A 14,893-nucleotide genomic window follows, 5' to 3' on the forward strand; every position below is an offset into this window, starting at 1 on the left:
TAGCATGGTACATTTTCCTTCCACTTTTAAAGTTGTGTTTTACATTTTATGTTAAGGAAGATATTTAACTGCCTTGAACATGTCAGATATTATGGAGTATGTTTTCACCATAAGGTAAGGTGTACTGGTATCACCCAGGAATACTGTTTTGTGCCTAGAATCACACTATGAGTCTGTGTGCACACAGGAATTCTTCTCAGAGATTTAATCCATGTTGCTCTTGCTCTGTTAGCCTTGCACTCGCAGGAAAGGGACAGCTTGTTTTCTTGAACTGTGATGGTTAGCATTCAGCAGAAATCACTTTCTTACAAATGAGAGGCAAATGCTAACACATTTGAAATTAGCATGGTACATTTTCCTTCCACTTTTAAAGTTGTGTTTTACATTTTGTGTAAAGGAAGATATTTGAGTGCCTTGAACTTGAAAGATATTATGGAGTATATCTTCACCATAAGTTAAGGTGTACTGGTATCACCCAGAGATACTGTTTTGTGTCTAGAATCACACCATGAGTCTGTGTGCACACAGGAATTCTTATCAGAGATTTAATTCGTGTTGCTCTTGCTCTGTTAGCCTTGCACTCGCAGGAAAAGGGCAGCTTGTTTTCTTGAACTGTGATGGTTAGCATTCAGCAGAAATCACTTTCTCACAAATGAGAGTCAAATGCTAACACATTTGAAATTAACATGGTACATTTTCCTTCCACTTTTAAAATTGTGTTTTACATTTTATGTTAAGGAAGATATTTAACTGCTTTGAACATGTCAGATATTATGGAGTATGTCTTCACCATAAGTTAAGGTGTACTGGTATCACCCAGGAATACTGTGTTGTGCCTAGAATCACACCATGAGTCTGTGTGCACACAGGAACTGTTATCAGAGATTTAATTTGTGTTGCTCTTGCTCTGTTAGCCTTGCACTCGCAGAAAAGGGGCAGCTTGTTTTCTTGAACTGTGATGGTTTGCATTCAGCAGAAATCACTTTGTCACAAATGAGAGGCAAATGCTAACACATTTGAAATCAGCATGGTACATTTTCCTTCCACTTTTAAAGTTGTGTTTTACATTTTATGTTAAGGAAGATATTTAACTGCCTTGAACATGTCAGATATTATGGAGTATGTCTTCACCATAAGTTAAGGTGTACTGGTATCACCCAGGAATACTGTTTTGTGTCTAGAATCACACTATGAGTCTGTGTGCACACAGGAATTCTTCTCAGAGATTTAATCCATGTTGCTCTTGCTCTGTTAGCCTTGCACTCGCAGGAAAGGGGCAGCTTGTTTTCTTGAACTGTGATGGTTAGCATTCAGCAGAAATCACTTTGTCACAAATGAGAGGCAAATGCTAACACATTTGAAATTAGCATGGTACATTTTCCTTCCACTTTTAAAGTTGTGTTTTACATTTTATGTTAAGGAAGATATTTAACTGCCTTGAACTTGTCAGATATTATGGAGTATGTTTTCACCATAAGTTAAGGTGTACTGGTATCACCCAGGAATACTGTTTTGTGCCTAGAATCACACCTTGAGTCTGTGTGCACACAGGAATTGTTCTCAGAGATTTACTTTGTGTTGCTGTTTTTGTGTAAGATTTGCACTCGCAGGAAAGGGCCAGCTTGTTTTCTTCAACTGTGATGGATAGTATTGAGCAGAAATCACTATCTCAAAAATGAGAGGCAAATGCTAACACATTTGAAATCAACATGGTAGATTTTACTTCCACTCCCGCAATGGGTGAGGTAGTTTTTACATGTTGACAATTCCAATTAACCTTTACCACACATGTACTCTTACATACATCTGTGCAGTCTTTATGCAGTTGTGCAAGTGTCCATGCAGATCTGCCTTGCACCAGACAATAATCGGTCTCCAGAAGCACGCTCTTAGCACACAGACAGGTGCTTATCCTGCACTCCCATGCTTACTACTCAGCTCTGTGCGGTATTTTAGATAGCAGTGTGTAATGCTAATACATTCAACGTCACCAAGGCTCATTTCCTTTGCTCTACTCTAATCATTCACTCTGTAACACATGCTGATGGTCTCAAGTACCTGTTAGGACATGTGCTCTTTTCTGCCTCTCTAAAATATAAGAAAAATGTGTCAGGCTGCCATAGTATTTATCACTTACTCTACCACAGTAGTAAATGTGCTTTGAAATTGCCAAACAAAAATTGTTGTGTGCCCAGAATCACACCATGAGTCTGTGTGCACACAGGAATTGTTCTCAGAGATTTAATTTGTGTTGCTGTTGTTTTGTTAGATTTGCACTCGCAGGAAAGGGCCAGCTTGTTTTCTTCAACTGTGATGGATAGCATTGAGCAGAAATCACTATCTCACAAATGAGAGTCAAATGCTAACACATTTGAAATCAACATGGTAGATTTTACTTCCACTCCCCCAATTGGTGAGTTAGTTTTTACATGTTCAAAATTCCAATTAACCTTTACCACACATGTACTCTTACATACATCTGTGCAGTCTTCATGCAGTTGTGCAAGCGTCCATGCAGATCTGTCTTGCACCAGACAATAATCGGTCTCCAGAAGCACGCTCTTAGCACACAGACAGGTGCTTCTCCTGGACTCCCATGCTTACTACTCAGCTCTGTGTGGTATTTTAGATAGCAGTGTGTAATGCTAATACATTCAACGTCACCAAGGCTCATTTCCTTTGCTCTACTCTAATCATTCACCCTGTAACACATGCTGATGGTCTCAAGTACCTGTTAGGACATGTGCTCTTTTCTGCCTCTCTAAAATATAAGGAAAATGTGTCAGGCTGCCATAGTAATTATCACGTACTCTACCACAGTAGTAAATGTGCTTTGAAATTGCCAAACAAAAATTGTTGTGTGCCTAGAATCACACCATGAATCTGTGTGCACACAGGAATTGATGTTAGAGATTTAATATGTGTTGGTATTGTTCTGTCAGACTTGCAGTTGTAGGAAAGGGACAGCTCATATGATAGGATTTGAAAAGCTCAAATAAAAAATCATAATGTATTAAAATTACATAAAGGTATTTTTTTTTTAGTGTCGTTCAGGTATTGCTGAACAACAGTGAAATTAATTAAAGATGTCTATAAAGTCAAGAAAGAGAAAAGAACAGCAACAACATCTACATTTGAAGAAAACTGGACAAAAAAAACTAGTTGAAGAACCTCATGTTGGAAAAAAGAAAAAACCTTCTGGTAAGCAGACTAAGGATTTTTTTTAAAATATCTTCAAACAAAGAAAAAATGTTAAAAATATACCCACTGCAAATAGTGTTTCAAGTACAAAAGAACAAAAGAGTCGACAGAAAATACTAAAAGCTAATGTCGAATCAGAAGTAAGAGTGATTTAACACGAAAAATAGATTTTAAAAACATTCGTTGAAAAATGTTTCAGAGAAGAGTGATGTTAAATTTGCTAAAGGATGTGAAAAAATATAAGAAGAAAACCAAATTTTATAAAAAAAAAAGAAATACATTGAAACAATTGTTGCAAAGGCTTTGGAAATAAAAAGAAAACTATTCATTTTAATTTTGAACAGGATGCGTAGATTAGAAAAATTAGTTAAAGCAATGAAGTCGCAAAGCAAAAGGAAAAGAGTACTGAAAAAAAATAACTTTTGTAAAGTGTTCTTAGGAGAATGGAAGCATAGTTCAAGCACTAAACCATTTTTTAATGAAGAGAGTTATCTTCAAAGTAATAGTTTTTTGCATGCAGTTGACACCAATGGTCGAGCTTATGAAGTTAAAGATGGTTGTATAATGGAAAAGGAGAAAATGGTTCCAAGAAATGAGGAAGAAGTGTTAGCTGATGAGGTTATGGGGAGACGTCCTAAAGCCCCAGTGTACACTTGGAATTGTAGTAGTATTTGCACTGTGCGACAGGAATCTATTGATAAATTACGTGACATTCTAAGAGAATATAGTAAAAAGAGTGTTAAACAGAAGATTAAGGTGCTTCAAAGACTAGACCCATGCAGAGTGAGAGAGAATACTGGTTTGCAAGGACATTCTCTTGCTTGTCTATCTAGGAAAGTTTGCCAAAGTGTTTTTCACCATTTTAGGATGCTGGCTGTTCATCATACTGGAATGAGAAAGTTTGTGAGAAGATTGTATTTTGCGAAAAGTCCAGCACTAAAGATAAATGAGTTGAATAATGCTCTGTTCCGTGGATCTGTATCAGATGTAGTGAAGGTTACTGATGATATTCAGTTTTGTTACTTTGGTCCAGAGCAAGAAACTGCAGGAAATGACACAGTTATGGAGGAAAATGTGGAAGAGAATGTAGAACTCACTGTTAGTAAAAATTTGAAGATGAAATGACAAAATTTACTATCATGTCTAATGAAAGACCAAATATTACTTGTAATTGTTGCCGGAGAAGCCATTACAAAATTCAAACAAGGAATGTTGATCTCTATAAAAAAAGTGAAAATGAAGATAATTATAAGTGGAAGGATTTTGCAACATATATACTTCTGGAAAATTGTTTTGATTTGGGTGAAGATCAGCGTATTTGTAAATACTGTTATAACAAGTTAGAAGAAAATAGAATGCCAGCTAGAGCTGTACATAATAATTTAGAATTGGTTGATATTCCTGCAGAACTTTCTGATTTAAATACCTATGAGTCTATACTCATTCAATGGATCCATCCATTTCAGACCATAGTGCGTATGGAGCCCAAAACAGGTAAATTACCTCCTTCGGATTTACAAAGAGGTTTAAAAGGAAGAGTGGTGTATTTGCCCTTGGATTTGAAAAAAAATATGGAAACAATTGATGCAGATAGATTGGAAACTGAACCATTAGTTATTCTGGTTAATGGTGTACCAACAAAGAATAAGAACATTTGGCAGGAGCTGATAGATGTACGAAAACTACAAAGAGCAAATTTATATTTGAAAAGAAATAATAAATGGTATGAAACAATTTATATGGATGAAGATGAAGAAGAATTACTAGCAGACACAGGAATACCAACTGGGCAAATTGAAAAAGTGGATAAGTCAAAAGAAGAAGAAATTTATGAACATTTCAGCATACATCCTCTTCATTCTAAAGAAGTTATGGGAAACACTATTGATCTGTTTCAGATGAAAAAAGCACAAGGAACTCCCGTGAGTGTATGGGAGGAGACCTTGGAAGCTCATTGTTTTCCCCAGCTGTTTCCTACAGGAAAAGGTGGACGATATGATGAACGTCCAGTACAGATTCCTGCTTCTGAGTATCGGACTACAAGACTATATGCAGAAGATCCGAGATTCCGTCAAAGTATTCCTTATTTGTTCCATCTTTTATTTGAAAGTGACTTGTCTGCACTATTTTATGCAGTAAATCACATTTTGAAAACTGGAGTACATCTACATAATGTGTCTGCAAAGGATTTTATGAACAAAGTGCAACAGCGAGATGATCATTTGGAATCTCAATTGATTAATTTAATGGCTTGTCAGCGTGGGACTAATGAATATTGGTACCGACGCCATGGAGAATTGAAATGTATGTTACGGAATTTAGGAACTCCTACATGGTTCCTTACCCTAAGCTGTGCAGAGTACGCTTGGGATGATTTACTGGATTTTCTTCGAGAGGCAAATTCAAATATTGAAAACATCCAATACAAGACAGCAGGAGAATTGTGCTCATTGGATCCAGGAAATGTTTGCAGATATTTCAATCATAGATTTCTTTTGGAGAAAAGAGTACCAAGCAAGAGGTGCTCCACATATTCATATGCTGTTGTGGATCAAGGATGCACCCAAATTTGGAACAGATGCTGATGAAGCAGTTTTATCTTTCATTGAAGAATATGCAACATGTGATATACCTAAAAGCACAGAAGAAAAAAACTTAAAAGAGCAAGTTTTACGTTTCCAAAGTCATCGGTGTGGAAAATACTGTCGACGAAAGTACAAAAGTAAAGATAAATTCTACACAAAATATCGATTTGGATTTCCACGACCTGTTCCTTCAAAAGGAAGAGTAAACAGTTTTATGTCAGCTGTGCGACATACTATTACAAGAAAATCGCCTAAGAATACCTACAACCTTAGAAGAAAAGAAGAGTCAAAATATATAAATGACTACAACCCAGTCATTTTATCCATGTGGAATGCTAACATGGATATACAGTATGTTGCTGACAATTCTATTGCTGTTGCTCGGTATGTCACATCTTACATCACTAAATCTGAGAAAACGGAATCGAAAGAAATGTGGGAAGAGATTTCTCATGAGAAGACTGTCAGTAAAAAGCTATACAGTTTCAGTTTAAAGATGTTATCGCATCGAGAAATTGGATCCTACGAATGCTCAGATAGGTTATCATCTGCAAGTCTGTACTCCAAATCCAGAAGAATAATTTGGGTAAGTTTAGGCCTTGCAGGAATGAGAAATCGGGTACTGAAATCTATTCGAGAAATTGAATATTTAGCAGAGTACGAACCAGAAAATACAGACATTTTAAGAACAAACATGTTGGACACATATTACCCACAAAGAAGTCATCATCTTGAGAACATGTGTCTCTATGAAGTGCTGCAGAACTACATTTATAAACTGAATGCCACAGAAGACATCAACAATGGAAAATATAAAGTCACTGGTGAGGAAGGATGTTTGGTAAAATAAACAAAAGGAAGTTTGATTAATCATCGGAAGCTGAGTTGCGACACTACTGACAAAAAGGAATTTTATTACTTGGCACTTTTACAGCTCTTTAAACCATGGCGTTCAGAGGACGAACTACTTGGAGATTTTCAGAGCTATGAAGATTCCTTTAATGCTTGCAAAGATAGCATAGAATGCAGTACTTTCACAACTTATGTTCAAATGTTAAATGAAGAAATTGAACAAGAAGCAACAATTGCATCTGAAGTAGCTAGAGACAGTTCTCAAGACAGTCAAAGTTCTGGGACATTCAGTCAAGATCCTCTAGGACAACCAATCGTAGAAAATGAAGCTGCAATAGCCATGACTGAAGTGGAAACAGCTATGAATCAAGCTCAGGAAGATTTAATAAACTTACCAAATATGGAACAACAACTGAATGATGAACAACAACAAATTTATGAGGAAGTCAGAAAAACAATTGATCACGGATTACTACATGAAAATAAAGAGTGCTCATGCACATCTTTTAAACCAATCAGAAAGTATGTGAGTGGACAAGCAGGAACTGGAAAAAGTTTCTTAATTAAAGTAATTAGAAGCTACCTACAGAACAAAAAGGATTCAACTTTGTCTTGTGTTGTTACTGCTCCAACTGGGTTAGCAGCATATAACATAAAAGGAGTTACCTGACATCATTTGCTAATGTTACCAGTAGAGCATGAGAACAAAATACAATACCATAAGCTAACAGGAGAAGCATGTTTTGAAGTTTCAAGAGTATTGAAGAAAATGAAAGTGCTCATTATTGATGAGGTAAGCATGGTATCAAACTTAATGCTTGCCTTTGTGCATTTAAGAATGCAGCAAATTCTAAAGACAGACTATGACGTGTTATTCGGAGGAAAACACGTCATAGTTTTTGGGGATCTTTTGCAGCTCACTCCAGTTAAAGGACAACCAGTATCCCATACACTTACACATGAAGACACGAAAAAGATGTTAGGAAGTATAGGTAATGTGAATATTTGGACATACTTTGAGTATAAAGAACTCATTACCAATATGAGACAAGCCAATGATGAGGATTATGCAAGTATTCTCAAAGATATCAGAATTGGACTACTCACAGAACATGGCAGAAAAGCTTTACAGAGTTGATTGCTATGTAATGTGTTTCCAACAGAACAAACAGTTCCAGAGAAAATATACAAGAAAATTGCTGAAAAAAATACTGTAATCTGCTTAATGCCAACACTACATGAATGCTCTATATTCAATCAAGAACTTTTGAAATTGGAAAATGAAGAGATTATAAAACTGGAAGCTGTGGATAAAATACAGCCTGAAGGAATAACTATTATATTGACAAGCAAATTGACAAGTAAATTGGATTCTCTAGAGAAAAACATATCAAAAACAGCTGGTTTGGAAAAGAATCTTTATGTATGTATGAACTGTCGAGTAATTTTAAGATGTAATTTGGATGTAGAAAAAGGTTTAGTGAACGGAGCTATGGGTAAAGTTGTGGGTTTTGTAAAGTACCAGAAAAAAGATGGAATTGAATTCTTAAAAATAAACTTTGATCAGATTGAAGAGGTTAAAGACATTTGTCGTTGTTCAGTTCGTTTCTTGCTTGTGAAAGACTTATATGTACGTAGGAAGCAGTTTCCGTTTTCTCTAGCATATGCTGTAACTATTCACAAATCTCAAGGATTAACTGTAGATAGTGCTTTTGTAAATATTGGATCTAGTGTGTTTAAAGAAGGTATGGCATATGTTGCTTTGTCACGCGTGAAAAAAATATCTGGTTTATTCATGATAGACTTTGATGACTCAAAAGTTAGTGCTGATGCAAACTGTGTAAAGGAGTATAATAGATTAAGAAGAAGCTATGCTCCTCATTTAGGTCAGTATCCTGTGTTTGAAAAACGTGTTGTTTGTCGGAAAAGGAGAATTGAGAATATCTGTAATGAGGATGTACAGAAGGGAAAACAAAAGGAGAGTGATGTGATTCCAAGCAAAAAGAAAAAGGACAGAGTTGAAGAGGTTGTTGGTTGTCATTTTGAAAATAGCTCTGGTGTCAACTGCTATGCAAATGTAGTGCTGAATGTTTTTTTTTTTTTTTTTTTTGTCCTCATTTTGCCCTCGGAAGGTCACATAAGAGCATTAGGAGAGAGAAAATGAACCGTACTGTCACAGATGAACTGGTAGTGCCATCATGAACCAGAATGGTACTCAATATAGTTCATACTCTCCAAGGATGCGCCTCAAGACACCAACCATAGAAAGCAATATAGCTGCTAATAAATGCCCAATACAAAATCTGGAAAATCCTGATTTTGAGTAAGTTTAGGGAGGAGAGCCGACCAAGCAGCGTTAATCATTGGACAGTGGAAAAAAAAAAAAAAAAAAAAAGGGGACACCTAGGCCCAATTCAAAAGGCGCCAAAAGTCTCGTTTTTCAGGGTTACCCGATCTTGCTAGGTCAATTTTTGAGGTTTGCAGAACTGACATACGCTAATCTAGCAAGGTGGGAGGTAAAGGATCCTTCAATTTTCTACAGATCTCTCTCCTTGCTAATAAAATGCAATAAAAGAGGAGTTTTTTAACCGGACCTTGGACTTCCAGTGATGTTCCGAATATAGCAAGCAATGCGTTAATTGAGATTTGATACCCCAAAGATGTTGACAACAGAGTACTAATGGAGTCCCAAAAAGGTAGCAAAAATGAACATTCATAGAACATGTGTAAGTCCGAGGCTGCAAGCAGCCCACACTTAGGGCATGCCACAGTGGAGTCAGTCGAAAATTTCGATAAACGCTGTGGGGAATAATACGCCCTGTGTAGCGTAAAAAGATGGTTCCTACGCAGCCATGCCGGCTTCACTATGTCCCACAAGATCTTAAAAGAGGAATACCAAATATTCTCAAGGTCTTTTCCGGAAAAGGAGGAGCTCCATAAAAACTCAGGTAAGACAAACTCCCCATCAACCTCTTCTAATAGCATATTATACCAGAGCAAAATCTCCTTAGGTGCTGGGGGTTTGTCCATCATCAGGGTTAGCATGCTGCTGTCTCCTCCCAATTGGAATCTACTCCTAATCAAGCTCTCAGTATGGGCCCAACTCGCTATCTGTAGGTATTTAAATCTCGAAAGACCCCACCCCACTCTGGCTGATAGATTGTTCCAAGATAACAAAATACCATCGAAAAAAAGATCGCCCCATACCTCCAGTCCAGCCTCTCTCAAGGGTGTTGCCAAGCTGTCGAGGAGCCATGCCGGACTACCCGGCGAGTCCCACAGTGGCGACCTACTTGTGAAATAACCTACTTTTATGGCTCCTCTTAATTTGACCCATGTCTTTATGAAACCCAACAAGATCTTTAGCTTAATTTTTTGTAAAAACTTAGGATCCCCAAATTTAAACAAAAAACCCTGCTGGCCTACTCCCTCTCCTCTCAGTAAGGCAGCAAACATGCTACCTACTCCCACATTTGTCGGCATCCTGAGCAGCATCCTTGAATGGGAGAGTTGGAAAGCCCATGCGTATAGTTGTAGGTCAGGTGCTGCCAGACCCCCCTTTTCTCTACGGTGCCTAATTTTTTTCCATGCTATCCGAGGTATGTGATCGTTCCAAATAAAAGAACTAATGTGGCCTTGCAACTTTGTTAGGATAGAGGGCTCAAAGTATAATGGAACAGTATTGAACAGAAAGGAGATTTTAGGTAAAATAAACATCTTGATCAGATTAGCCGTACCCAGGATGGAGAGAGGGAGTAGAGACCAAGACCTCATGAGCTTTCTACAATCTTTCGCCACGATGTCAAGGTTCAACTGCACAATTTTATCTATATCCTTAACTATGGTGAGTCCTAGAAAACGCATAGAGTGGCTTAGCCGAGCCCCTGCCACTGGCTCAGCCCCATTCCACATCATCATCTCCGTTTTTGATGCATTAATCTGGTATCCAGAGATCCTACCATAGTCATGAGCTAGTGTGATGACCGCGGGGAGTGCCGTGCCCAGATCTGATGAAAAAACGAGAATATCATCCGCGTACAGGGCTACTTTCCTCTCCCATCCCCCATACATAAAGGGCTTGATATTAACATTGTCCCTCAACCGCTGAGCAAAGGGCTCAATATATAAATCAAATAGGAGAGGGGAGAGGGGGCAGCCCTGCCTGGTACCCCGAGTGATGTTAAAAGGGTCTGACAATTCGCCATTGACCAACAAAGAAGCCGTGGGGTTCCGATACAATAAGCCCACGGCTCCACGGAATCTCTCACCTATATTAAACTTCCCCAAGACCTCTGACAGGAATATCCAATTCACCCTGTCGAAGGCCTTGGTGGCGTCCAACGTAATGACAGCTAGAGGCAAAGAGTCCGCTGTCGCCATGTCAATGGCTCCTAATAGGTCGTAAGTCAACTCAAAGAGCTGGCGGCCCTTCACAAAACCTCGTTGGTCCTGGTGTAAAATAGAAGGTGCCACCTCCCCCAATCTTCTAGCAAGGATGGATGTGAAAAGCTTATAGTCCGAATTTAGAATGGAAATCGGTCTATATGAACCGCAACTATCAGCTGGTTTGCCAGGCTTCAATATCAAAGTAATGGAGGTATCATTCCAAGAGTCAGGAGGGTACAACCCCTCCTGAAAAATCTGATTGAACTGCTGGGTTAAAAAGGGGACTATTATTGATAATAGGGCCCGATAGACCTCTGAAGGGAGGCCGTCGGGGCCTGATGCCTTACCCTTCTTACTATCTAAGATAGCTCTAGTAACCTCATCGTTCGTTATCTGTCTATCTAAGATAGCTTTCTGATCGAACGAAAGAGAAGGGAGAGTTACTCCATTCAGCCAGTCCTCAACTTGCCTCGCCTCAATGTTCTTATCTTCATGATAGATGTCCTTAAAGAAGTCGCGAAAAGCACTTCTGATGTCTCTATCTGCCGAATAAGCCACTCCTTCTACCGTAATATGGTCTATGTTATTTCTAAGACGGTCTGTTTTAGCTTTCCAGGCCAGGAGCTTCCCTGCACCCTCTCCATACTCGAAATGGGCCATCTTACTGGCCTCCCATCTCTGGAGAACTCGTAGGTTCAAAATCGAGCCCAGTTCCCCTTTTAATGTAATTAACTTGTTTTGCCAATCTTTTAGAATTTCTGGTGAAGCGGCAGGATGTAACGAAATACTCTCCTGTACACTAGCCATGTCAGCTTCCAACGAGGTAACCGAATTTCTATAGATCTTCCTTCTATACGATACCCTGTTGGTAATTAGGCCCCGCAGAAAAGCCTTAAATGTATCCCATACACAGCCTGAGGAAGCCGACCCGAAGTTATTGTCGAAGAAACTCTGTACTTCAGTTTTTAAAAAGGAAATATCGTCTGGAGCATTAAGGAGTGAGCGATCAAAAGACCATGTTCTAGATATGGGTTTTGATAATCCGGCCAGTTCCATGCACAAAGCAGCATGGTCAGAAAGATGGAAAGGAAGATAATAAACGTTTTGTACCAATTTAACTAATTCCTGACTGACCAGCGCTAAGTCTATCCTTGACTGATGGTGGTATTTATAATTGCGGAAAGAGATGCCTTGTTTTAACCCAGATTTAAATCTCCATATGTCCACATAGCTATACTCCTTCATTCTTTCAAGTAGAAAGACCCTAGTTTTGGATACAGGTATAGGTCTATTCGATGGTGATTTGTCGAGAATACGGTCCAAAACCACATTGAAGTCTCCGGCCAAAACAATTGGTTCAGGGTATAAAAGGAGGTGGGAGAACACAGAACTTAAAGCTGACGGATCGTCCTGGTTAGGCCCATAGTAGCCTGATATCGTGATTGGGGCCCCGGCTATAACTACCGAGACAATAAGCCATCTGCCCCCTGAGTCTACAAGTTTGTCAACTAGCCTTGCTTTTAATGATTTTTTAAAGAGAATCGCGACCCCTCTAGTACTAGAAGTTTGTGTGGTGGAAACGCAAAAGTCAACCCAGTCGGAGGGAAACATTGCGGCAGCTAGGTGAGCTGTCGCGGTGCTCTGTGCTGAGTTCCTGTCCGTGCACTGCAGTGAGGCGGGGCGAGAGATTGGGCGTTCTGCGGCTATGCGGACCTGACCCGGTCTGGTAGCATCACAAGTATTTTTGCTTTTTTGGCTCCCGATGTGCGGGGACGAGGTGCGTCCTTACGGTCCGAGAGACGTTGCCGGTACTGTTGCTTCGTGGCAAGACTGTGCCAGAGTTTCTGCCACCAGGTGTTCAGATGGGCTTGCGTCTCCCCTTAACCCGAAGTCGACTGAGACTGTGACGGAGAGGCGGCCAGGGCTGCTGCTCGATTGTCGAAGTCCGCGGCAGGCTGTTCCTGTTCCTGGCTTGCAGCTCTGGGGTCTGGCCGCGCTGGAGCTCCGCCGCAGCAGGAAGATTCGTAGCCTTCTTCTGGGTCAAAGAAGCTTGGAGGGATCCCGTTTCAGCACCCCCCTGGTTACTGGTAGGAGGTGTAGGGGGGGTGAGGAGAAGGGAGAAGATATTAAGGGCGCTCTGAGACATTTAAAGTCTGCTGCAGAGATCACCGCTGAAGCTGTTGAAACACCCCGGGGGGCTCACAGTAGGCTGGGCGATTTTGGGGGACAGAAAACAATACCTGTGGTAGCTGTGCCTGTGACTCTGGAGGTCCCAGATAGTAGCCCTGTTCCCGGTCTGCCGCAGCCTCCACAAGGCAGAGTGCGAAATCCAGCCGTTAATCGGAAACATGGAGGCAGAGGAGGGGGGAGAAGTGCTCTAAGTAAAGCTAAAGCCGCTGGAGGGTCCATTGATCTGGGTGAGGGAATTGAGGTAGATTTGAGCCCACAGGGGTTACCGGATATAAGTCGGGGGGTCCTCCTAAAAAAAAAGGTCTCCTCATATCTATCCGGCGAGGTTAAAGCAAAGCGTGCTTTTACATGTAAAGGCTCCAAAGCTACAAAAAACGTAAAAGCGGCTAATAACACAGGGTCAAGGATAGTGCCGTCCCTGCGGTCTTATTTTAAGGTTGCTCCACAAATTCTCCTTCTTCCTGATCAACAACTATTGGAAGGCACTTCTTTGGCAATGACATCGATATCGCTGGAACATAATGAACTTACTGTATCAGACCCAGCTATTCCATTCTCAGGATCTGCTTCTACTAAATCAAGCACCTTGCAGTTCCCGGCAGAGGGAGTGGTCGCAAATACACACAGATTCAAAGCCGGGGCTGAGGTTGAAGTTGGGTTAAAGGCTAGTATGGATAGCCTTCCAGCTCTTTCAGTTCAGAATGTTAGGTCTCTGGGATTACCGACTGCCCCCCTGCCTGATACCCTAGCACAAAATTTAAGTCTTGTTTCATCTCATATGGTACCTTCAATGGTCGTCTCATCGGCTACCCCTCTACAAAATTTAACAGATCTAATACACCCCACTGAGCTGTTAACTCCTTTGTTACCCTCAACGGGCCTGGCTACAGAGTCATTGGTACTGTCATCAGGGATACAGGAGAAGGAAGTGCAGGGGCCTATGGCCTCCGATACAAATCCGGGCAATGGGGTTGATCCACTTTTAGCTTCATATCTCCAGTCGATGTTTTCCTCTCTATCGGCAGACATCAAGAAAGGCTTTGAGGCTTCGGCGATTATCCAATCCGAAATTCGGAACGTCTGTGAGTCCTTAGATAGTAAAGTGGATAGCCTAGCCACAAGAACGGAAAGATTAGAGGATAAAGTGACAGGCATGTCTTTATATCTGGACGAAGCTAAACTGGATATTGTCAAACTCAAAAAAGAAGACCTGTTGTTGGCTGAGAGAATGGAGTCTTTGGAAAATAATGCCCGTCGCAGTAACCTCCGAATTCTTAATATCCCGGAAGGCAGTGAGGGGTCGAATATTAAGAACTATATTATCCAACTACTAAAGGAATCCCTGAGACTGGATCAATCGGTCGAGGAGTTATCTCTGGATATCCAACGTATCCATAGAGACCCTCTCAGAAGGAACCCCCAAAGAACAAAGCCGAGAAAAATATTAGTAAATTTCCATACTTACACTCTAAAAGAGTCCATCCTGAATTTGGCCCTAAAGCAGAAATCATTGAGTGGGAGGGGCTTCAATTTTCAAATCAGATCAGATCTCTCAAGGGCCACGCTGGACAAACAGTGGGAACTTGGGAGTAGGCTTGAAGCCTTTAGGAGCCTAGGGGCAGTAGCCCAGTTAGTTTTCCCAGCTGCCCTGAAAGTCATGCATAATAATACAATGCACA

The sequence above is a fragment of the Triturus cristatus genome, chromosome 2_2 (genome assembly GCF_964204655.1).
Source record: "Triturus cristatus chromosome 2_2, aTriCri1.1, whole genome shotgun sequence".
NCBI classification, from domain to species: domain Eukaryota; kingdom Metazoa; phylum Chordata; class Amphibia; order Caudata; family Salamandridae; genus Triturus; species Triturus cristatus.